General features: G+C 46.1%; 1 pseudogene across 1 annotated transcript in view; it reads right to left on the bottom strand.

Annotated features, from left to right (window-relative positions):
- Positions 1 to 2,174: 2,174 nt before the first annotated feature.
- Positions 2,175 to 26,171, bottom strand: part of LOC144941607 (dual specificity protein phosphatase 10-like) — a 142,969-nt pseudogene continuing 118,972 nt past the window's right edge. Inside the window, exon 6 of the transcript XR_013639251.1 lies at positions 2,175 to 8,652. The product of XR_013639251.1 is annotated as a dual specificity protein phosphatase 10-like (transcript). The remainder of the gene's footprint in view (positions 8,653 to 26,171) is intronic.

Below are 26,171 nucleotides of genomic sequence, written 5' to 3' on the forward strand. Positions count from 1 at the left end.
ACACAACGTACGTAGCCAACCACGGCCACATCACGGCTGGCAGAAAGGCCTCCACGAGCGAGAGCTATAGAGAACGCCTGTAGAGGTTACTTGGCCGACTCATCCACACTCACCAGACGTCTTGAAGGAGGTGAGAGTGCCCACATTTTACCCGTCGATCGACTAACTGCAGCGTACCCATTTACATTGCTTGGGGGACAGTGGTGGGGGTTTGATTAAGAAACTCGCACTGTTTATTCAGTTGCCAAGCTAAGAGGCTAAGAGATCGAATCGAACCGGTTACCTTTAGATCACAAATCCAATGTGCCAACCATATCACAACCTAAAGGTTCCCATATGACAGCACATCTCACTAAAATGTTGTTCCGTACGAAAAGCTCGCATCTCAGACATTGCAAATAGAGGATTGCTATCTCCTGACAGTCCCATCAATCAGTCTGAGTGTTGTCGGTGGCAGGTGTCTTGTAGTATCTGCGTCAAAATTATAGGACACGTGCCCATGGACATGTCGAGTTTTCATTTGTGGCTCAAGAAAGCGCGGCTTTTCGTAATCATTTTTCGATGCGATCTCTCGCTGATGGGAAAGAGCACACCTCAGTGTTTGAATGCGGCGAACCGTGGAAGATGTGCGAAGGGCGCCTTGGGGTAGTGTTTGTAGCACAGGTGTGTGCGGGAGAGTGTAGTGGTTAACTGCGCTATGAACCCGGTGACCCTCGAGTTCGATTCACGCTCGCGGCAGCCAACACCTCGTGACGATTATCTGAGTTGGTCCTGGGCCTCCCCGACGTAGACTCAGTCTCAAAATAAGTACCTGGTGCAATCTGTAAACATCGCCACTGAGGAAACAAAGGCAGCCGGGCATGGTGTGTGCCAGCCTTCATAGGTGCTCGCCAATCAGTACATGCCCCAACAGTATGTTAAGGCTATACGGGGATCTTTGTCTTTGTATGAATATAAGTCTAAATAGGTTTCTGATTATTAAGGCACAGAGCACAATATATATATGCCACAAACCCCTTGAGGCAACAGAGTCATTTATTACCGAGTAGAATGGCCTAAAAATTACATCATAGGCCGTTCCTTTATACCTTTACATTTTCCTACTCGTCCTGCAAAGTTGTGGTCCTCTGCATTGGTGCCAAATGTGATCTGCCCCCCAAAACGTCCGCATGGCTGGCACGGATAAAATTTCGATTTAAAGCTTTCGTGACTGCAGGGATTCATCTTCTTGGTTCTTTCGGTAAAGTCACGTAGAAGGGAAATAATAAAATAATAAAAATAAAACATAATAAATTATTGTATTGTTTTATTTTATTATGTTTAATTTTTATTATTTTATTATTTCCCTTCTACGTGACTTTACCGAAAGAACCAAGAAGACGGATACAATTCTTACAACAATTTTCTTCTCTGTCAGGCCCGAGACAATGCAACTCGCTGCATAAGGGAACTTTTACTTATTTTGGGTGGAAGTTTAGGATCCAAGGGCAGTGTTTGATCAATATTGTGTAATAGACTCAGCATTAGCCACATGTGCCATCCAGCCACCCCATAAAACAGTTTAAGTCACGCGCCTGGATATCTGTTTGACTTTACCAATAGCATTCTGGGGTTTAAACATGTACCTCGTCGATATGCTGTAATATAACCCTAAATGTGATGTGAGAAATGCACCATAATATAGGTTTTAAATATAAATATTAATTCCAACTTGTAACGCGCACAATATTCATTCAGTCTCGAAGAAAGATTGCCTCAGAGACGCGAGGAACCACAATCAACAAGGCAGCCACGTGATGAAACGATGTCAACAATTTTCCTCTATATTTACACTATCCCAATGCAGATGGAACAGGTGGAGTCCACACTTTGCTGTACTGTCTTCTCCTGGCAAGCCAGGGTACGGCAGCTCGGCACCCATAGGAAGAGAGTTTCACAATATGTCTGTGATCCATAAACCCTTGCCTCCGCAGTGCTGGATTACAGGCGTGAATAGCCACCATCGCCAATACGCATGAGGAAAAATAAGCAATTGGACTTTCAGTCATTTTATGTCATTGTGGTTTTGGTAAAATGTGAAGGTTAATGGGGCATAGCCCACGTGCCATTTTTTTCAGGTTTTGCCACCGCAGGGAGTATTGTTTTGCCACTCTATGTATCGCATCGAACGAGGCAATGCTCTTGCACACTTGCACATTAGATAAGCAGCAATCTGCCATTGTTTTTTTTTGTGATTGCTGTTGGGTGTTAAGACAAGTGAAACGTATTAAGTAATGCAGCAGTTTCAAGTCTGGCGACAGTTACGTACTGGTGAAACGACAGCATGAATACCATGGCGCTTGAAGTGTAGCAGCGGCAGTGATGATGCACCGAAAACAGAGCTCTTATCATGACAGGATTTTCAAGTTGGTCACGCTGGCGGAGTTGGTTTATGCTGCGGGGATTGCGTGGATTACTGCCAGTTACCGTGGCCGAATGAAGCTTTGTTGGGTATCCGTCTACTCTTAAGCATGGTGTGAATAGACTTTGAAAAACACCTTCAGTCTTTATCTGATATAATAAGTGTGAAAAAAGAACATTCTTGATTTTAGTTTTTAAGGCTTATGAAGTCAAAATGTTGAACACATTTTAAATATACCAAAATTTGTTTAGAAGTGTTATTGCACTTAACTTATTTTTGTACCATGTGGGCATGAATAAAGCAAAAACAATAGCGTTGATTTGTAATTACGTTTCTACTGGGTTAGATCGTGTAGGTATGCTTTTTTTTTCCTAAAACCTTCCACCACCCGACAAAGCCAATCAAACCCAAGATAAATCCAAGTTCCTATGTGAAAGCCAAAGTATACAATTAACACAAACGCCTTGTTTCTGTTTGGCTAGAATAGGTGGCAACCACGTTTCATTTCTTGCACCCATGTCACAGCAGGTAGATAACTCTCAGGTGAAAAAATTTCTTCCATTTTTCCCGTGACAATGCAGATGATCGTTCTATGATGGCCCCACATTATCGCTAACATGTAATTGTTCTGATTTTCGCCATCAAGGTCGTGCATAATACAGTGAGACTTGTACAATTCCACCGCAGTTCGGCTGGCACGTCACATGCAATAACCCCAATTGAATACTTACACTCAACTTCGCCTGTTACGATCGTTCTTTATTGAAATAGAGAAGAGTGTTATGCTTTAGAATTGACAGAAAAAACGAGTGAGTCATGGTAGCAAGGTGGGAGGGAAGTAAGTGGGTGAGTTACTATTGCTTTTGGGCATTTACTGGAATATGATCCTGCAAACTCGCATCAGTTTATTGCCTGTACCCCAGCGTATGGGACAAGTGAAGGACATTTTTACGTTATTTTATTTTCAATAACCGCACACGTAGCTCCGCGGTGGCATGCTGCAAACGCCGGCTTTCCAAATTCTCCGAAACACAAGTTAGTGCTGCACTGCTTTAGCTGCAGAGTTACAAATGGAAAAGTCTTCGTCTTGTGACACGATGCTAATAGCGCCATTGGAATATAATTCGGGGGGAAAACATTGGGAGTAAAAACAACATTTAAAAATATTAAAATGTTTTTTTAATTGGACATTGTTTTTGTCTTAGAAAAGTTATGCTATCCACATGTCTACTTTATTTCTAACAATTTGGCACTAATAATAACTTAAACGAGTTGGCCTTTGGCCACATCTGCAGCATTAAAGGCATGCGTTGCTAACTGCATTCGATTACACTGGTCAACACACTTTTTCTGGCATAAGGTATTCCAACGGTTTTAAGGTAATTTTGGGGTGCCGATTCCAAATCTGACATCAGTTTTTGTCTATCACATCAGGTTTTTGAGATATCTAATATTGCATTTTCAATTAAAACTGAGGAAGAAAAATATTAAATAAATGTGGATATCTACATAAAATTATATTATAAACACACTATCCTAAAAAAGCACCATATTTTAACACTAAAGCAGTCACTGACTCGCAACAACTTGCAATCATAAGTGACAGAGTTAATTTCGGGTAAAATCAATGAAAATGGGGTATGCCGATAGCATAATAATGAGATGTGATAGAGCAAATCTGAGAACAGATTTGGAATTAGCACCCTGAAATTAGTCTAAAACAGCTGCAAAAGTCCAGGCCAGAAAAAAACTTTTTTTTTGTTGACCAGTGTTATTTTACCTGAAATCAACAGGCAAGTTCAACTTCCGTTGGCCTTGCCCCTTCCGCTATAGACCCCACCCCTCCCCTCGTTCACGTTTTTGTTTGTTGCGGTTGCACCCGATTCAAGAGCCGCATGGCTCACAGGGCTATACCTAATAAATAAACTGAACTTAACTCCGACTATAGGCCCCACCCCTTCCTCTATAGGCCCCAGACCTTCCAATGTAGGCCTCGCTCCTTCCCCCAGACAAAGGCTTTGGCTGGTTTGGGTAGTGGTGAGGGCTGTGGAAAGGGAGGGAGTGTGCGTGCAGCAGTAGAATTGTGTCGGGAAAGTAGGGGTAGGGTGGCTTCACGACGACCAAAATCACTCTTAGAGCAGCAATATCATCGTAGACATTCTTAACTTCACTCACGTGCTTTTGCATTTCACTCAGGTATCGCCTCGTACACCAGACAGTATTTGACGCATACCCACTTAGCATGCGTTTAGGTCTGCTAACAGCAGCTGTTTCAGTCACGCTGCTCGGATACCTGATTTATCGGCTTCTGCCAACACTTAGTCCACTTACCAAACATAAACAGTCTTTGCTCGTCCCTGTAAAGCAAGCATGTCCAGACGTGAGATTTAAATTCACATTTCTACAAAACAAAATATTTAAAGTGCCCAGGGCAATCAACATCGTGGTTTAACATGTCTCATCTCCATGAGCTACGTGGTACCTTCACATGCCCTCCTTTCCCTGCCACATGAGCCCTAGTTCCCCTTTTCCACTGGTACATCTGAGCCAAGCCAGCACGGAACCCTCACTCTATGGGTTGTTTCCCATTTAGCTATTTGCTATGCCGAGCTGGAACCAGACCATGATACTCAACCATTTTTTTAATTAAACTATTTTTATTTATCAGGTAAGGCCCACTGAGCTATATATCTCTTTTCCAGAAGCGAAGTGGCTCATGGTGTGTAAATTTAGAGCAGCCAAATACTCTACAGGCATGTTTCTAAATCTGGAGGGAAAAATGGGAGGACCTGCAGAAAAAAATCCACACTACCAAGGGGGGAACATGCAAACTCCAAATATACAGGCGTCAGGGTCAGGATCAAACCCATGGCCTCCTGCATACCAGGCGAGGTAATTAACCTCTCGCTGGGCTCACAAGATGTCTGAATTTGGCTTGGGGCAGAGCCAGGGGCAAAGTTAAGTACACAGTGAGGATACAAAGCAATTAGCACAAAATTTACCTGTGACTTGACTCGTTTATTGTGCGTACGATCAGTGGCATGGCTCGGATGCAGTGGAAAAAATAACTTCGTTCTGCCTGAGCTGCACTGGGTTGGCCTGGCACGGCGCCCGTATGGTTCGGTTGCGTCGTGGAAAAGAGGTTATAAGTTAGAACAGCACACCTTTCCAGGCATGTAGAAGTAGGGTGGTTTACATGAATCGTTGAGAAGTTAAATACAAATAATTTCGTCAGTTTTTTTTCTCACAAGCAATGCTTTAAACAAAAACATTTATATTTAATTTGAATATCGCAAGAAAAGTGCGCAATGTCACTGCTGACTGTTTGCGAAGGCAGTGGTCTGGACAAGCTTACAATCCGTCGAGATGTGACACTTCAGATACTCATCAAGGCGAACCTGGCTGCTGTGGCTAGGAAGAATAAATGATTCTTGGAGAAGAAACATGAGCTACAGCATCGCTTGCCGATGTTTTTTTCAGGTAAGTTACCGAATGTTGTTCGGAAATGATGTCCGGCGTTTCGCTCCATGTGCTGGGCAGCTTTGTATTCAGTTCCTGAAGAAGCTTCCAAGCACGTGGTGAGAAATGTCGGACATCTTGAGTCGAGCGAAATGCGGTGCACCACGAAAACACACTGGGGAGTTGTGCAGCACAACCAAAGACAAAGATCCCCCCTATAGCCTTAAGGGACTGTTGGGGCAAGTGCTTTTAACGTGTACCTACTTCGGCCGGCACTGCACACGAGCAAGTGGGGGGGGGGGGGGGCAGCTCCAGCTTTGTCTTCAGCTTTCCTTCCAAGTGGCGATGTTTACATACACATCACACTAGGAACTCATTTGAGGCTGAGTCGACCTAGCGGAAGCCCGGGATCGATTCAGATAATTAATCGTCACCGGTGTTGGCCGTGAGTGGAATTCGAACTCGGGTCACCGGGTTCGTAGTGCAGCGCGCTAACCGCGACGCCACCGTAGGCAGTATTGGCAACACCGTGGCCAAAGTGTGCATCTGTTTATGCTCAATGCTGTCCGTTGACGGTGATGGCGGCTGTGTGGATGAGATTCTGGCAATCAGCCCCAACGCAAACAAAATCCCCCCGCTTGACTTCCTTTTTGGCCACTTCCACGACGCCATCAATTTAGCCATCGCGAAACGAGGCAATTTAAATGTGAATTGACCGATGCCGAAATAAGTGATGAAGCGAGGACAAACTCTTTCCCGGCTACACGCGGAACCCTGTGCAAGGTACATCGAAGTGGCCGCGTTCTTTAACGTCACGCGACACGCGACTTCACGAACTTCCTTGGACAAGTTTTGTGCAAAATTACAAAAACAAAATATCTCTCTCTGGCCTTGGTTGCCTGTTTTTTTTGTTTGCATCGCATTTTGAATGCAACTGTACGCTGCGCAAAAACAGCTCTCTCTTACTCGCTGTAGTTTCAACTCATGCCGGAGTTTGCTAAAGAAAAAAAAACTAAAATTACCTTCACATACCCTCGGTATGTTTTCTGTTTTTATGCGACTTAAACAATAATAATAATATAATATACCAATCGTGTAATAGTGCAACATAAACTAAGTCAGCATCACCCAATATGATGATTAATTATGTTCGGGATGTGGCCACACAACTTGGGCCTGAGACAAAAGTGGCATAACAGACGTAACAAAAGTGGCATAACGGACGTGAATCACGTAACAGACACAAGAGACATAAGATGCCGACGCGGCACGGGTTAATGAATAGTGCCATCAACTTTTCTCGATCGGCGACGTTCCACATCTGTCTTCCATAACTTTGCCGGAACTCTCCTAAGGTTGAGTAAAATGCCGCTCCGCTCACGAAGCCTCCGCTGTGGGGAGCGGACGGGGAGGGGGGGGAAGGGATTTTCGTGTAACTTGTGAGTCGGGCTTGCAGGCAATTTTTTATTCCATTAGGAGGATGCCAAAAAGTGACCCGACTTGCAGCATTGAGCAGTAAAAACCTGCAGCGTTTGCGATTCTACAGGTGGTCGACATGACCTAGTTTAATACCTCGCCAACGCATGGCCTTTAATATTTAAGTGTAATTCCATTTATGCTATTTCTCTTCGGGTTTTTTTTCCTTTGCTCTCGTGACTGGGAAGCCATTTCTGTGTTTGCGCTGTTGCGTATTTATTGCTGGAGGTTGCTCAGCTCGGACCCTATGTAGTAGATACACGTGTTAACATTTTTTAAAATGAATTGAATTGTAAAGTTGGTTAACATTGTTGTGCAATGAGCAATTGTCGAACGTAACGTTGGTTACAATCGTTTTATTTTTAATTTAAAGAGGGCTTTTAATGTAATTAGCTTGCTCGGTTGGTGAGTGAAGATTCACGCGGCAGTTCAAGTGCCCTCTTGTTGGAGCAGTTGACAGAGACCTACCAAAAAAAAAGCCACAATTCAAACAGTTGACAACGTGATGCGTGTGAATCGACGGTAATCTTGAATGTCACATGATGGACGTCTGAAAAAAAAAGCTGACAATCCAGGCTTTGCGGAAAAGCCAGTAAAATGTTGCCGAAGTTACTATTTCATAGTAAATCTCAATAAAGCTGTGTTGATTACGTTGACGGTCGTCAAAAGAGAATCGCGACACTTAAAAATATAAATTTTCTAAATGTCACACTGAAGATGGTTTCAAGACCGTAGAATCGTCTTTAAACTGAGCGGCTTTGGTTTGAAGACGTGTAGAAGACACAACTGGATATCGCTTCGTGTGACAGTGAATGAACGGGCCCGGGATAACATTGAAGTTAACGACAGCGACGACAATGAAGACTTCTCAAATAGGACAAAGCGATGACTTCAGACGTAGCTGGCCACTGTGCAGGCCCCGTAGACTCAGCCGGAGAGTGCTGGTGCAGCCAAGCTACACTCAAGGTCATTCCTCCCCTCGATGACATCGCCCCTGTGATGGCAACGTGTGGCGAAACGTCGGCCGTTGCCGCTTCGGCGGGACATGCGTCAGACAACGGTCTCCAGGCCCGGGAGCTTGGGCTTGAGGATGCGCGGGGTCACGCCACTGTTGAGGTCCTCCTCGAACTCCAGCAGCTGCCCCATGAAGTTGAGGTTAGGCGAGATGATGGGCCGCTTCCCCTTGACGAACTTGTAGGCGTCCGTCATGGTCATGCGCGTGTGCTTCATGAGGTACGCGATGACGATGGTGGCCGAGCGCGACACGCCGGCCTGGCAGTGCACCAGCAGGCCCTGGCCCCGGCGGTGAGCGTCCTCTGTGTGAGTGTGTGAGGGAGTGCGTGCGTGTGTGTTCATGTGTGAGGGAGTGTGCATGTATGTGAATGTGAGTGTTCGTGTGTGAGTATGTATGTGAGTGTGTGAGGGAGTGCATGCGTGCGTGTGTGTTCATGTGTGAGGGTGTATATATGTATGTGAATCTTTGCATGTGAGTGGTCATGCATGAGTATGTGAGTGTTCGCGTGTGAGTGCGTGCGTTCGTGTATGAGTGAGTGTGAGTTCATGTGTGTGCGAGATAATTTGTGTGTACGCGAGTTGGTGTGTGTGTGTGTGTGTAAGCGTGTTTACACATATTTGTGTGCATGTGTGGTTAAGCATTGCCATATGTGTGAGCGTTCGTGCAAGCACACGCATGTAATGTGTGTGTGTGTTAACAGACGTCTTAGTGTGGGCAAGACAACGGGCGGTGTTGGAAAAAATACACAAGAACATGGCACCACATTAGTTTCACGAATCCTCGAATCGAACAACGTAGCATATTAATCATAGCACAATGAAAAAAGACAAGTCACAATCACAATGTACTCGAAAAATAGCGATGATTTAAGTGCATAGATTGCATTTTTGTAAACAATAATATACTAGTTTAGTGGCCTGTCATATGACGGGTTAATAAAAATGTAATTAAATGAAAAAGTCGAATTGAAATTATTTAATTACTAAAAATAACAATCACATTTGGTGTAAATTGCCTTCCATGAAAAACGAAGTTTTTAAAATCGCATGAAAATCCACGTAGTCTACCCAGCATTACACACAGCAGACAGTTTTCAGACGTTAGCAGACCTGTCAACCCATAAGGTTTACCCGCATAGAGGGAAACTGAGTGTTTAGGTCCATACGGCGTACTACCGTTTCAATACGGGCACATTTTTTGTCTATTTGTTTGTGTTTCTCCCTTGTGCTGGCAGTTTGTAGGATGAACGCTGAGATTTATAACAGCACGGAGTGACCCATAAAGTCTGAATTGGGCTGTAATAAGGTAGGCACTGATAAGTACGTGAAACGTCGTGTGAATTTGTATTGTTTTATATAAATATTATTTTATTATTTCCCTTCTACGTGACTTTACCGAAATAGCCAAGAATAAGGTAGGCACTGATAAGGGGTTGACTCAGGTAGACGTTAGGCACAGATCACTAAAACTATGTGTATAATCTTACATCTTTCAAAAGTACGTGATATTGGTAAGATTTTTTTCATATTCGTAAGTTCGGAAACAATGTTACATGTTGTTGTTGTTTATAAATGTATCCTTCACCTCTCATTTATAAATAACCAAACACACTGAACCCAACGCAAGCCCACTTAACTTCCCTCCGCAGTCAATGCGATGTCCACAGTCAACACCGCAATCAGTAATTATTCCCTGATCCGTGCATCCCATGCAAAGGATACAGCATGTATCCAACTCCCGTTGGCTATGTACGGTGCAAAATAAGTCCAACACACACGTACATATGTACATACATCTCTATGCGTTTCAAGCGTGCATCCCTCCACGTTGCACTATTTCTTAGAATCTTTTTGCTGTATATTTTTTTGTCGTCAAGTGTCCGATGATGCGGATCGTAGATAGAGAGGCACCAGTAAACGCACCGTGAAACAGGGCAGCGACTTGCGCACGCACCTCAAGATGCACGTCGTATGCGTAGCGGCGATCGATCGGCCCACGCCGCTCGTCCCCCCCCCCCGAAAGGCAAACCGGGTTAATTTGCCCGCAAAGCTCGTTTCGACCCTCCGCAATTAACTTAAATTTATCTTGACGACAATACCGCTGGAGAGCTGCATCATGAAACACGTTCTATTAGAAGCGCAGGACACGGAAAGCCTCGGGTGGTTTATTGTCAATAATATAGCTGTGCGAATCGACTTTTCCAGGCCCATCGGTAAATAAACGACATTAACGAGGCTTACGTCTGCCAAGCGGACTCTTTACTCATTACATTTTGTATAATTTTTTAAAAATACATATATTTTTAAAAGATGTCCATTGGGTTATACTTTTGACGTTGTTATCAGCAATTCTCTGATGGTCAATACCAGCTCCATTTATCCTCATGCCTTTAATTCTCAAACCTCATTCTTTATAGAAAATATATTCTCATACTTCTGTTAATTAGCCTTGGTGAGATCACGTCTCCTTGGCAGACTCTTTTCCGATACGTATTGTGTTATTTCCTTCGTGCAATATCAGTGGAGCTGTTCCATCGGCGCAATTGATTTTGGTAATTTATATATACACAATACTTTTGTTTTTTAAGGCCTTTGTGCTGTACTGAAATAAGATTGTTATGGATCTAATATCCTCTCATTGCTTGTGTAACGATGCCGACACACATCCTTGCCTTACTAAGAGCCGTTATTGTGGACACGAACAGCTATTCCTAGGCCCTCGACTTCAGTTCTTCAGGTTCCAACTTTGTCGACTCTCCAACCCTCTCTTCCCCTTGTGCTTATCCCCTTTTATATTCCTCGAGCCCCCTTTCTGGAAGGTTCGCTCACCCCATTTCCCTCAGCCAATCCACGTCCTCCTCTAACGGTTGTCAACTGTTCCCCCCCACTGACAGTCCACCCTCGTTTCCCGTCTTTTACGTTTGAATTTCTCTCCACCAATGATTTCAATGCTCTGTCCTTAGCCAATCCTCTTTGAGGCCTCCCTGCACCAATCAGAGGCTTTGACACACTTCCTAACTGTCCGTTTGCACACATACCATGTCGGGGAAGTACTCCTTTGTTTTCGGCTTTACACGTGTAAACAAATTGTTTATTAAGATCACGAAGGACTTAATAATTAAGAATAAAGAGGCCAAATAAACAGAGTGGGGAAATAAAGGTTTATCTACCGTTTTGAGAATCAACTAGATTCTCAAAATGCCACGTGAATATCAAATGTCACTCTGCCCTGGCTGTTGTAGATTATTCAAAAGCATTTGATTCAGGGAGAATTGAAGCGGTCTTCCAAAGTATGTTGGTGATGTCCACCTCGAAATCAATGCTGTTTGGTGCTTCGGCTGTGATGATTAACACACATGGCTTGATTTGTATTATTGTGGTTGCGAAATAACAAATGAATTTGCTTTCACACATTTGAAATTGTGGTATTTATTTTGCAAGACTAACCATTGCGAAACCATTCAATAATCCTCCATGTCTTTTCGCAATGCCATCGTATTATTACTCGATGTATTTATTTACGGCTAATTTCATGCATGTATACATTGCACTGTATAACAATTGGCTCTCAATGACCTACTTTTGGCAGTAATGTCACAAGAAGTAGGTCATTTTAGTGACAATTCCATATTCCAGATGAGTATAGAGCCATATAATAACAGCAGCGCTGGGTCTCTTTAACCGGTATTGGGTTTGCAAGCACTAACAATAAACCGCCAAACCTCTTAGGAAGGCCCTCTGCCATCACTGATGTTTGGCGCATCACCTTCATAAACATTGCTGCTGTTAGGCAGCACTGATGACAAAGGCTGGCGGAAGTTATTCTTCGACTCCTCATGAAAAGCCGTGGAATTTTACTTCCTACTGCGGATATGACAGAGGTCAGTTAGCAAACACCACAAACCGCTCACGAAATACCGGCCTCTTAAATGCACCACACATAATATAAACACATCTCTTTTGTTAGGCAGCACAGGTGACAAAGGCCGGTGGAATTTGTTCTCAGACTCCTAATGAAAAGCTATGGAATTTAACTTCCTACTGCGGATGTTACAGAGGTCAGGTAGCAAACGCCACAAACCGCTCACGAAATACGGGCCTCTTAAATGCACCACGCATAATATAAACACCCCGCGTCTACATGCGTTGGAATTTTATGAACCCCACGTAAAGCGGAACACGCGCACTATTGGGCGGTTGCGAATGTAGGTAATTGTGTCGCGAATGCTTCTGAGGCAGGCTAACGCTGCGGCTGTGTGCTTATCTGCGTAATGGCAGCAAGCGCTGAATCTCAGATGAAAACGGCGGCTTGGCTCTTGACATTTACTTTGTTTCTGTTCAGAAAATTATGACCGTAGGTAACGTTCCCCCTTCTCCTCCCTCCCCGTTTTAAAATAACCATATTCAGTGCCAAATGTATTTATAAAATTTCACACATTCAGATTTAACGCTTAAATCGTTTTTTTTTCTTTTTCTAGAAAAAACTAGACTGCAGTTCACTTTTTCTCGGGATGCTTCAACACACTCACTCAATGCATAATTCAAATGGAAAGTGCAGGGAGGAGAAGTTATAAAGACTGGGTAATTTCTCACACTGTCCTCCTGATAGCACGACATATTGATTTTCAAATGTTGTATTTTAAAGAATACAATGACAGATGCATCCTTCCATCGCCAAAAGAACTGCTACCGTGCTACTGCTTTGAGTTTTGAGACTTTTGTCGGGGAAAAACAGCCATTTCTGTGGCAAAGCAAGACACAACATTCGGATAAAACGTGATTTCGAACGAGGGCCCGAGAATGAAACTGAAGATCTCGGTGCTCTTGGTTAAGTTTTAAAACTAGATTTGAAGCTTTCGTGACTGCAAGGAATCATATTCTTAGGTTTTGTCGGTAAAGTCACGTAGGTAAAACATCACAATTAATGAAAATAAAATAAAATAAAAACAAAAACAAAAATCACGACGTTTCGGAGGCAACACAAGTCTCCGTCATCAGGTGGGACCGTCACAGCCGAATTAGCTTAGAATAGAATAAGTTTTAAAAGACAAATGGACCCGGCGAGAGCGGTATTTATATGGCGATGTCACAATGCATATGAAAGAGCTGCATGTGGTTATTTTAGTTGAAGTAAAGTGAAGTCTTTGGCAACGTTTCAATTTAGTTTTTATTACATTTTATGACTATAGCTGTATGTTCATGGATTACGAAACAATTTTTGGCCAAAATAAATGTTACCCCACACAGTCACCTTGGCGATAGGTACGAAGTCAAGGGAGTCGGGGAGTTGGGGGATGGGGAGTGGGGGATGATTAAATATTTTCAGGTTATAAATGTTCATAACGTCGGTGATGCTAGATCACAATCAGAAATAATTATCGCATGTCTGACAGATGATGAATGTTGAAATGGTGTAATTTCGAATAAATCTAAGATTGGATATGCAAAATTTTCATGTCAAAATTCTCTACAATTAACTTGTATAGATTGCAATAAAAGCTCTAAACATCCAACTATAGATTCACATTTTAAACGACGTAATAATATTTTAATTGAGCCTACAAGACTTAAATAAATGCCCCAGAGTATTCATTGCCATAAATATTGCTTTTTTAATATCACCCATTATTTTTGTCATTCGCAATTCACAGTCTGTCAATGAAGTTTAAGTTATATCGAATGTTATAAAAAGAGATTTACAGCACAGGTTTTATGAAAAAACTCTGAGCTGATATAAAAAAATACTGCACATGCTTACAGCCAATTTTATTATAATACATTACATGTTTCCATAATTGTATGCGGGTTCGGTTTATTTTAACACGTAAGCTTTCGCAACCAGTATTATTCATAATCAAGGTTTTTGGGTTCGGTCTGTGTGATTTTGCGTAAATGCGGCTAACATATTTCTGCCCAAAATTCTCTGTATTATGTAGTTTGAATTCACTCATATGCGGCTACGTGGTTGGACGTGGGACAACATTGCACTGTGTGTTCTGTGCCTGCTATTTAGCAGGCGGCTGTCTCGAGCGGCTTCGCTTTGTGCGCCTTTTCTTCGGAACGCATCTACTACTGCCGCGTAAAGTGAAGGCAAACCAGCACTGTAATCAGCACATTCGGTAATTGTGTTATCTTATAGCCCAAGGCCATCACGAAGGCACTGCATTTCACGGACAAGTATAGTCTGCCAGTAGCACGGTTGGCCACGTACGGTGCGAAAGAAGTTAAATACGCTTTCATACAGGGGACGATGCCGCTATTTGGTTATACCCAACTAAGTAATTTGAGAAGTGATTTACAAAAAATGTACCGTGTTGCCAGAACACGTGGCTTCCTACTCTTTTTCGGATCACATCGCGGGATCTGTAAGGTCCTCTGTGAAGCAGACGATAAATATTAATGGTTCATATATATGTTTTAATCTTTGTTCACTTCTTAAATCGTACTGTCAGTGGTAATCGAGAGCAAAAAGGTGCAGCCCTGCAATTGCTTGTTCACGCCACTGCTGGCGGAAGGGGCCTCCACTAGAGGGAGCTCTGCAGTGAGTGGTATTTGGTCTACTCTTCCACATTAACTTGACGTATTGGAAAGATGTGGGCGCACCCCACACTTCACCTTCCCAAACCACACGCCACGTGCCGATCAAACAACGATGGCATATCTATGTGACATTTTTTTGCTCATAGCAAAGTATTCAAAATAAGAATAGGTTTTACCATTTCTAGCAATAAATAGGTGTGAAGATGTTCAAACACAAAATAGATAGCTTTTCCAAGATAGGTATAGGCCATTCAGTTTCAAAGGCAATGCATATATTATCAGAGCATACTTGTTTGCATGTTTTACCACAAGTGCGTGTGGTTTATGCAGACTTGGTTCCTTGCAAAAGGTGTCTATTTGGTGTTTAAAATATCTTAACACCTGTTTTGTTGTCATAAATTCTAAAACCTATTCTTATTTTTCAAACTATGGCGTATTCCGTTTACACCGCTGGGTAAGATGTAATCGAAGCAGCGACTTCTCAATTGCAAGTCCAGTGTGCGCCCCATGACACCACCGTGGAAGCTCCCGAGAATAATCTTTTGTAACGGTACAACATGCGTTTATACTGCAGTGAATAAAACCGAATTGCGTCAAATTGCAATGCACCATTTGTATCGTGTTTGTAAAAACCACGTACTGAATGCCATCCAATCGTAATACGTGCATGTCCAATAAGGAGCAGGCAAATCTCTTTCGGCATGTTATACCCACAACAAATCCTCCACAAAACTCCAGAGGCCACACTTCAATCGATTGAACGATCAATTCCATTATTTAGAACCTGACGAGAGAGCATTAAGATACAATAGCTCAATTTGGTAGCGCGTGCTGGTGGTAGTGGTGGTGGCGCAGATTGGCACGGCAGCGAAGTATTTAGCGCGCCCTGCGGCCCGAGTTCAATTCTCACGCACGGTCAACACGAGTTGACGAATATCTAAATTGGCCCTGGGCCTCCCCGACGTCAACTCAGTCTCAGAATGAGTCCCTGGGGACCGGGGATATTTGTCTTGTCAGGTTGCTTGTCAGGTTTTTCCGAGGGGACGGGGGCCCGACATTTTTTTTTTACAAGGAGCATCATTGCGAGACAATCCATGACATGGCTATTCAAAACCAAATTGCACTCTGCGGTATTGTGCATTCGTAAAGTGAGAACGATAGCTCTAAAGTCACTGAATGTGCAGTTTCACACACACATGCACACAGTGAGATACACACACACACACTATGAGACAAAGATAAAGACAAAGATCCCCATATAGCCTTAACAGACTGTAGGAGCAAGTGCGGTTAGCGAGAACCTATAAAGGAAGGCACGGCACACGAGGGGGTTGGTGGCCAACACCACGCCTGGCCGCCTTTGTCTTCCTAGCGGCAATGTTTACACATTGCACCGGGTACTCATTTGAGGCTGAGTCGACCTAGAGGAGGCCCTGGACCAGTTCAGATAATCGTCACTGGTGTTTGCCGTGAGCGGGAATCAAACCCGGTGTAACAGGCTAAAATAACCCCTGCCCCGATTAAACCCGGGTATAGTTTGGCCCAGGCCAGAGTATACCCGTGGGGGATAAAGTGTCCTCGGCTAAACTATACCCCCCGGGGGTTTGAACTAGTCTGGGCCAGACCATACCCTCCAAGGCCAGAATATGCGCCATGTGAAAGTTCAAACGAACTTCAATAGATATCTAAAAAGCGTATAAATGGAAGTAAGAATCTCAATTTGATCAATTGAAGCATTTTTAGGGTTAGGGATAGGGTTAGGGTTAGGGATAGGGTTAGGGTTATTATTAAAGTTTTTCTGGTTGAAGCAATCAAAGTCTATGTGAAAACAGTTTTAAATAAAATGTTGTAAAAATGTAGAAATGCATGTGTATATCGCTCAACACTATTACTATCATGGGGGTATGATTTGGCCTAGAGGGGTATAATTTGGCCTAGGCCATAATATACCCCAGAGTATAAATGGGCCTAGGCCATAATATACCCGGGTATAATCTAGCCTAGGCCGTTTTAACCCTGGGTATACTACGGCCTGTTACACCGGGTCGCCAGGTTCAGAGCGCAGCGCGCTAACCACTACACTACCGCTCTCCACACTGTTAGACACATACACACACACGTTGTTTACTGTTTACCCTAAAAATACCCGCTCCTGTGCAGATTACACAACCGTAATTACCCCTGCAATGACTGATTATTGAGCGTAGCGACTACCACGTCGCGTTCTTATTTAGTGAGTTTAGCTCGTTAATTGTGTTCACAAAGTCTAGAGAAAATGTGGTATCTTCTGCGAAATGTATCCAACCGCAACAATAACGTAAAGCAATTTACAGCAAACACATTTTCTGATTGCATTTTTTCTGGTATTAGACGAGGATCCTTTCTATATTCGAGGCCATATGGGAAACCTGCTCTCGAGCCAACAGAGCTCTCTACGCTCAGCAGACATAATGCCTCGTGTCAGCAAGTATAAATAACTTGCTGTGAGGCTGTTGTTGCGTCGCTCAAGAGGGCTTGCTCTGCGTCTGCCCGCAATTGTCCGGACCCTGGGTTCGAATCCAGTGCCTCAAGAAAATAAACACGAGGTCAAGGTGAATTCTTTGCTCAAATGGGCATTGCGGCTTTGGTTGCCCTTGGTGCTCATCTCCTGTTTACAGGCCCGAGCTAGCAATCAATACTCCACTTCCCGATGACTCGGGTGAGTTTTAGCTATCGGACGACCGGGTCTGTTGAATTTCCCACAAAGTGGTGCGTTTTTTTATCGACCTGGACCGGTTGATGGGTTGAGTCCACCCGCAACCAGTATGTGAACTCGCAATCAGAAGGTTGCGAGTTCAATTTAATCACTGGCTTTGAGGTTGTTAAAAATAAAAACCAGGTTAAGCCCACTCAGATATACAGCTCTTTGGCAGAAACGACCTGGCCACAAATGATAGCGCAACGGAGTGGCTTATCATGTGGATATATATACTCTGCGGGTATGTTTCTATTGTGCCAGCTGGGTCACCAGTTGCATAAACTATTCTTAAACAGGTACATGACGATGCCACAATTCATGAACTAAAATAGATTCTTACACTTATACATTATTACGATGCCGGAATCAAGTTGTGTGCGTGAGAACTGATTACATACCACTTCTACAAATCAAGTACAAATGTTACATCTTGATTTGAGGCTTTCGTGACTGTAGGAATCCATACTCTTTGGCTCTTTCGGTAAAGTCACGTAGGTAGAAAAATAAAAGATCACGATGTTTCGATCGCAACATAAGCAATCGTCATCAGGTGAGTTTTTTCTTGCTGTGGTTGTCTCACCTGATGACGACTGCTTGTGTTGCGATCGAAACGTCGTGATCTATTATTTTTCTACCTACGTGACTTTACCGAAAGAATCGAAGAGTATAGAAATGTTAAAGTTATGATGGCTGCTTCAAGGTTCCCCTGAACTGAAAGAATGCTTTTTTTATCATCGGTAAGCTCCAGGCATAATGTAATGCAATTTGATATTGGTTCCTCTATTTTTAGGATTTGATTGATCGTCTGCATGTGTGCTCAATGGCGGAAATGCCTTTCCTGAATTTTTGCTAGGCCACTGAAACTTCCACGTTCGGTTCATGGCACTATTCCAAAACTGTACAAATAAAACCAGACAATCAAAACGTATATATTGCAAATATTCCTGAATAGAATTTAAACTAAGAATATTCTGATGCTGCATTCATTGGCAGTGGTGCTGAAGCACAATGAACATACACAAACTCAACACACGTCAACAACACTGTGGCCTCAGAAAAAAATACGTGACGTTTCAGGCCATGGTCATTGCGTGAAACGTCGCCAATTATATATACTTTAACGATTGTTTGACGAGCGAACTCAGTTTCTCAAATGGAATTGTGACTTTAATCTAAGTCAACGAGCTATACCAAGTCATCATGGGTGAATCAGTGCACATCCCTGGTTTGTATATACACACATACATACGATCGTATGAATACACGTACATGTTTAAATGGCATTCAATTGTTGCTATATGTTTTCATTTGCTACGATTAGCACGCACCTCCAATTAGCAGGGTTGGCTACGGTGCGAAATAAGTTCAACATACACACACACGTACATACTGTAGTTTGATGGATTAGTTTGATGGATAACAGTTTCATATCCCATTGTTTTTCAGGCATCGCGTTTAACGTCCAGTTTGCAACTACAAGTCAACTCGCGCAGCAAATTCATCCCCCCTCTGATGGTTGTTGCCGTTGCCTGTAACTACGGCCAGTGCACGCTGTATGTATAGTGTTTGTTTTTAACGCGGTGCCGCTGATGAGGGTGGTGCACTGATGACTTGTGCTTTGCTTCGGTTCGGCACTGACAGCGTATTTGTTCATTTTTTTTTGTCATGAAATCGTTTTACTGGTTGGAACCCCCTGGTTACACCAGCCCACAGGGGTGTGTGTCCGTCCGTCGTGCAGGGAGGGGCTGGGTGGGGAGGGAGGGGCTGTGTGGGGAGGGGAGGGTGGGGAGGGGCTGGGTGGGGAGGGTGGGGCTGGGTGGGGGGTGGGAGGGGTGGGGCTGTGTGGGGAGGGGCTGGTCACCCCGTGGTGCCCTTATAAAACTCAACGTTTAACCTACTCACGCCGGCTTGTGCCCGCCCTCACAGTCGGGCATATTTGCGGAATGCACCACGCCGACGTTGACCCTGGCTATTGACCGAGCAATCCGACGTTCCTACCAGCTCCCTCCGCAGGAATGTGTTAAGAGAGCATGACGAGGTCTCGAGATGGGCCATTTAAGGCTCTGGAGCTAACGTGTGTGATGTCACGTGGTGTGCAAGTCGATGGGTGACTACGCGCCCTCAGTGTTATCCCTAATAGAACGCAGCTTCATTCTATTCGTCGTCACCCCGTCATTTTTAACAACTTTGGTATATTAATAAACGCGCAAACATAATTTAAACTAGCAGAGCGTTGTTATTCTTGGAAGTTTATTGCCAACGGGTTCTTTGTTAATCTGGGAAGACACTAATGGTGCTGTCATGATGTTTTATTCACGCACTGCTTCATGTTTATTTAAATTTGTAGTTATTATTTATCACTTGGAAAACACTGGGCATTATTAGGTCGCTCGTTTATAGGAAATGCAGCACAATGTAAATGAGTTACGTTATTTTACAAATATGCTACGCCACTGCAGAGTTGGAGAATGTCCCACGTTCTCAAATATAAGAATATATATTTTAAAACAACTTTTTTTTAAACACGCTTTAATGAAATGTACTAAAAAGTAAAAAAAAATTGTTTCCGTTGAAGTACTTTGCATTATATATGTTTAATATACTGTTGTTGTAACAGACTAAAAATAAAAGCGTGGGGCATAATGTAAGGGACCTTGGGCAATTACAGCCAATGTCAGTTGACCGTGGACAATTAGACCCAAGCCGAAACATAACATATAAAAAAGTAACGTTTAAAAATATATATTTTTTATAAGAGAATGTAGTATTGTCATCAGTATGACATAAGTATACCAACATTGGGAAGTGGGTTAAAATTGAGTTACAAGATTTGAGGATACAACAACGATAACGATAACAGACAGAGTGAGTTAAATAAAAGTGCGTAATAAAAAAAAAGAGCAAGTGGCATGAGAGACAAACCAGTGGGCCTGTGAATTAGCTCCACGTTAGATAACAGTCCTGTGAGAGAGTCTGTCACACACGGCGTGGAAGGACTGGGTATCCATCCAGTCTGTTGTCCACACACCTCCGATTAGCACGCTTGGCTACGTACAGTGCGAAACAAGGCCGTAGCCATGGAGTCAACATTGGGGGGGACCAAATCTTCCAGGGGGTCTGGGGTCCCCCCCCCAGAAAAAAATATCTAAATTTGGAAACGAATTTCCTGCCATTTCCTGCCTAAAATATTAAATATTTTTTACTAACACATGGGATGGACTTTTTATATATTTTTTACAATAATGTCTAATAGTGTATTGTATTAAATTGCTCTGTGTTTTCTTGTTTACCTTTTCTTGTTTCATTGTATGTAATGGCAGAGATTAGGGATTCATAAAGTACAACCATAACCACAATAATATGAACAGAAATCTATGCATTGTTATATAAATGTAATAAAGGACTCTTCAAACAGTGTAGGTCTCCCTTGTCCTTTATTCGGGTTCTTGTCTCTCTCTCCCCTACGGCGTCCTCGCTCAGACCCGCACCTCCTCCACCGTGCACCCTGTAGCCACACCGCTGCTCCGCTCCGCAGCCACACCGCTGCTCCGTCTGCAGCCACACCGCTGCTCCGCCCGGCTAGCTTCCCACACTCCACTAGCTCTCCTCCGCTAGCTCTACTCCACTAACTCTAGCCCACTAGTTCTGCTGTGCCCCACGTACACCGCTGGCCGACGGTGCTGTGGCCTCCCACCACGTGGCAGTCGCGCCACCCTCTTGCCACTGCCCAGCGTGGCCTCCTCCTGTTTCCACTCCTTCTCAACTCCCAGATCCCCTCCGGTTCTCCCCCTAAATCCTCTCTCTCACGTGACCCTGACTCCTCCTTCTCCTCACGTGACCCAGACTCCGCCCCCTCTTTCCTTGCTCGCAATACATGACCCCCCCCCCCCCCCTGATGAAAAACCCAGCCATCCCCGGCTGCAACAGAACAAAATAATGCGAGCAAATTACAACCATCGGGCATCACCAGACAACGGAGATTATAACAACACAACAACAAGAACAACAATTAACAAAAGGAAAGGGACTTGGAACGCGTGCGGGTCGCCGGCCCGTCCCGAACGGGAGGCGGCCCCCCCACAGACCGCGACCGCGACGGGGTTTTAAGAGCGGCGGGATCGGAACCGCCCGCCGCTGTTGAAGGCCCGTCAACACCAAAGTCCCGTTCCCTAGAGAGACCCGTCGCCGGGGTCTCCCGCAATCGCATCCGTGGCGGGGTTGGAGGGGCAGCGGGGTCAAGTGTCCCCGTCGCCGTGGTAGGCCCACCCGGAGCAGGATTCGCTGTATCCGCCTGTGTCACGGCCGGTTCGTCTGTAGAAGGCACTACAGGCACGCTTGCAGGCTGAACGGGCAAAGTCAGAGGCGCGTGGGATGCAACAGACACCGGCAAGGCAACATTAGGAGATGACGCATCCGTCTGCAGGACCACGTAGGGTTTCAACCGAGACGTATGGACGTACCAGCGCCGCGATCCGAACCGAACACGTGCGGACTGCGGGTTAGGAACCTCAATAAGCTTAACCGGCCCCTGCCATGGTTTGTGCAACTTAGGGGAGGTCCCCGCCCGCACCTGCTGGCAGTGCAGCCAGGCCATGTCCCCCACTCGCCAGGGGGATTTCCCATCCGAGCGCCGAGCGCAATGTTCGTTCCGGGCCTGGGTCTTGGCCGTAGCCAATCGGGCCCCCTCCCGTGCCTCTGCCACGCGACGAACAGCGTCCTGAATGTACTCGGGGAGAGGCTTAAAAGGACCCTTCGCCCCCGTACCCAGCTGCACATTCTCGCGGCCGTACATAAAAAAAAAAGGTGAGTACCCCGTCGATGCATGATGCATCATCCGGTATGCGGAGAGTACCCCAGGGATATGCAAATCCCAATCAGCCTGCTTTTCGCTAACCGTGTGACATAGCATGGCCGACAGGGTCCAATTAAGCCCTTCCACCATGCCATCTGTTTGCGGGTGGTAGGGAGACGTCCGAACCTTCTTGGTTCCCAGTGCAGCACACACCTCAGCCAACAATTTAGAAGAAAAATTTCGCCCTTGGTCCGTGATAGACGCCGCCGACTGGTCGGGCAAGGGCCAAGCCATCGGCCAGCGGGAAAGATATTCCACCCTGACCAGCAAAATGTATTCCCCCTAGCGGATGGCGGGAAGGGCCCCAAAATATCCAACGCCACCAACTCGTTAATCCGAGACACCTGTATGGACTGCACTGGCGGCACATATGGGTGTTTAGGCGGCTTCCGCCGGGCACATTCGGGACACGCCCGAATGTGTCCGACGACATCAGTCGTCATGCCATGCCAGAAGTAGTCCCGCTGCAACGTCAACAAGGTTTTCTGCACCCCGAGATGTAACAAAGTCTCGGAGTGCAGAGTCTGAACCAACTCATACCGTAACGACGACGGCACCACCAGATGCCAGCGATCGTGCAACCCTTCCCTCCACATCAGCAACCCATCCCGGAGAGCGGCTCCCGGCGTCCCACCGGACAGCGGTCCCCCCGTCCCTTTCGCAGCCCGACCCCGCAAGGCCCCCAGCGACTCATCAAGCAATTGCTCGCAAATCCATACCAAGCGCGGCAGGTTCAAAACCCCATCAGCCGGTCCTGGGCATACGGGAGCCTCGGGCACCTCGACAGCTGACACAACAGGATGAGGGGATTGCGGAACCCACGTACACCTATTCGTACCCGAAGCGCAAGTGCAAGGGGATCCCTGCGGCAATCTGGAGAGTGCGTCCGCATTCGCGTGACGCGACCCCTTCCGATACTGAATTTCGAACGAAAATTCCTGCAGGGTTTCCAACCATCGTGCCAATTGGCCAGACGGTTGGTCAACTCTCAGGGCATATTGCAAAGCAGCATGGTCCGTGCGAACAATAAACGTACGGCCGTATAGATACGGCCGATAGTGGCAGAGAAAATGCACAATAGCCAATAGTTCGCGGCGAGTAACGCAGTAGCGGGTCTCTGCCGGAGACAGTACGCGGCTACTGTAAGCTACTACGTGTTCAACGCCGCCCTTGGACTGTGACAGAACGCCTCCAATCCCGGTGTCACTAGTGTCAGTATCCAGAATAAAAGGCTGATCAAAATCCGGATAGTCCAACGTCGGTGATGTCGCCAAACGATCGCGTAGGCCCTCAAACGCCGCTTCCTCCGTCGGCCCCCAGCTGAACCTCCGGCCCTTCGCCGTAAGGAGGTGCAACGGCCTAGTGATCGTAGCAAAGTTCGGAACGAACCTGCGATAATATGAAGCGAACCCAACGAACCAACGTACGTCCCCAACTGTGGCCGGAGTCGGCCAGTTACGAACGCACGCCGTCTTCTCTGGGTCCGTGGCCACCCCGTCCGCACTGACTATGTGGCCCAAATAGCGCACGGATCATTGCAGTAGGTGACAATTCTTGGATTTAAATTTCAAATTGGCGGAGCGCATCCTAGCAATCACCGCTTCCAATCTCTGCAGATGTTCCTCAAACGTGCGGCTGAAGATGATAACATCATCTAAATATATCAAACATGTCTCCCACTGCAGACCCGTTAACACAAGCTCCATCAGCCGCTGAAAAGTGGCGGGGGCAGCATTCAAGCCCATTGGAAGACAATTAAACTGAAATAAGCCCTGCGGCGTACGGAAAGCCGTCTTTTCCCTCGAGGACTCGTCCAGGGGAAGCTGCCAGAATCTCGACGAGAGGTCAAGCGTAGAAAAAAACTTCGCCCCAGACAAGGCATCGAGGGAATCATCCATACGCGGCAGGGGGTACGCGTCTGCAACCGACACTTTATTCAATTTGCGAAAATCTACACAAAATCTCAATTTCCCATCCTTTTTCTTCACAAGGACCACCGGCGCACCCCACGGACTGTTGGACGGGGAAATAATGTCAGCAGCCAGCATATCCTCCACTGCGCAGCGAACATGATCCCGCTCCGTCGGACTCAACTGATGCGGGTTCATCCGAATCAGAGCGGCATCCCCCGTATCAATATGGTGGGAGAGCAAGGAGGTGCGTCCCAAGTCGAAATCGTCCGAACTTAAAACGTCGGAATACCTTTCCAACAGCGCGCGAAGCGCGGACCGTTGGTCCCCAGTCAAAGACGCATTTTCCCGGCACAACTCGGCAATCCACCGATCATCCTGCGCCGTGGAGGCCGAGACCCCCCCTACAAGGCCCCGGCAGTCCCGGTCATCATGGGCCGTGAAAGCCATCGTAGCGTGAGCCAAAACCGTTCCGGCCGGTACACTAACATTATCCGCGCTTCCATTCAATAAAATGGAGGCTGACCCGGCCGGACAATCGTCTGTGCCCTAACCAGTGTCGAGCCACCCGTTATAGCCGTGGACGGCGATAACAACACACCCGCCGCTCCCTCAGTGCCAGGCGCCGGTTTACGATACCTCAACGGAATAAGCATCTGCGAACCAGGTGGAATATCAACAGATACCTCGGACAGCGCCTGTACCTGGCAGACAGGAGCAGACTGGCCTCAGGGCGACGGCAAGAATGAAATTTTCCGACCCCCCGGTAATTCAATACAATTGTGATCCACCCTTATTTGAATGGGCATTTTTGCCAGGAAATCGGTCCCCAATAAACAGGGCACCGCGAGGGACCTGGAAATCAACACGGTCCCTGAAGCCGACACCCCCCCAATTGATATGCTGGCGTCCACATGGCCCACAATGCCCATACTTCCCCCGTTCGCCGCTATGCAAGAGTCATAAACCGGTCGCACCCTCCCCGGCGGAATGGCCAGGAGATGGAAAATCACGTCGGAGATAATAGTCGCGGACGCACCTGAGTCCACCAAAATGCGCACATCGACCCCTTGGATCGAACCAGGCACAGTGGACGACCCAATAGCGGCCGCCACCACCCTCCGTGCCAATTTCCGCCATGACACAGGTCAATCACCGCCCCCCTGTTATTAATGGCACACGGACCGCGCGGCGATGGTGATGCATGAAATGACAGGCCTTGCCGGATGTCTGATGCGTACCGACTTGCTTGTCGTGGATGGTCCTGCCGCATCGCGTCCGTGGCCGAGGCCTCCTGCTGGGGCGGCCGCGGAATGCGAGCCCAACAATCTCTGGCGAAGTGGCCCTTAAGGCCGCAGCGGAAACACGCCAAGTCGGTTCGCCGTGCAGCACCCCCTCTGTCTTGGCGCTCCCGCGCCGGCGGTCCGGAGCGCAACCCCGCTCCCCCTCGAGCAGGCCACTGGGTGGATGCTGCCGTCAACTCCTCAGGACCCCTGTCGTCTCGAACCTAGACAGCCTTCTTCGGGTCCCACCCGGTCGCACCGCCTTTGACGGTGGGACCCCCCGTCCAAGCCGACACCTGTTTCCACCGTCGAAGGTTAAATTGGGCATCCAGGCACTTAGCCGCCGCACGGGACGTTAACTTAACACCGGCATGGGGATGCTCAAGTCCCTGGATAACTCCAACATCTTTCCCAATATCAGGGGTTCCAACAAATCGGGCTCCGTCTCCGGATACGCGGCCATAGCTAGCTCCATCACGGCGCCCCGGAATGCCACCGG

The sequence above is a fragment of the Lampetra fluviatilis genome, chromosome 25, assembly GCF_964198595.1.
Source record: "Lampetra fluviatilis chromosome 25, kcLamFluv1.1, whole genome shotgun sequence".
NCBI lineage: Eukaryota > Metazoa > Chordata > Hyperoartia > Petromyzontiformes > Petromyzontidae > Lampetra > Lampetra fluviatilis.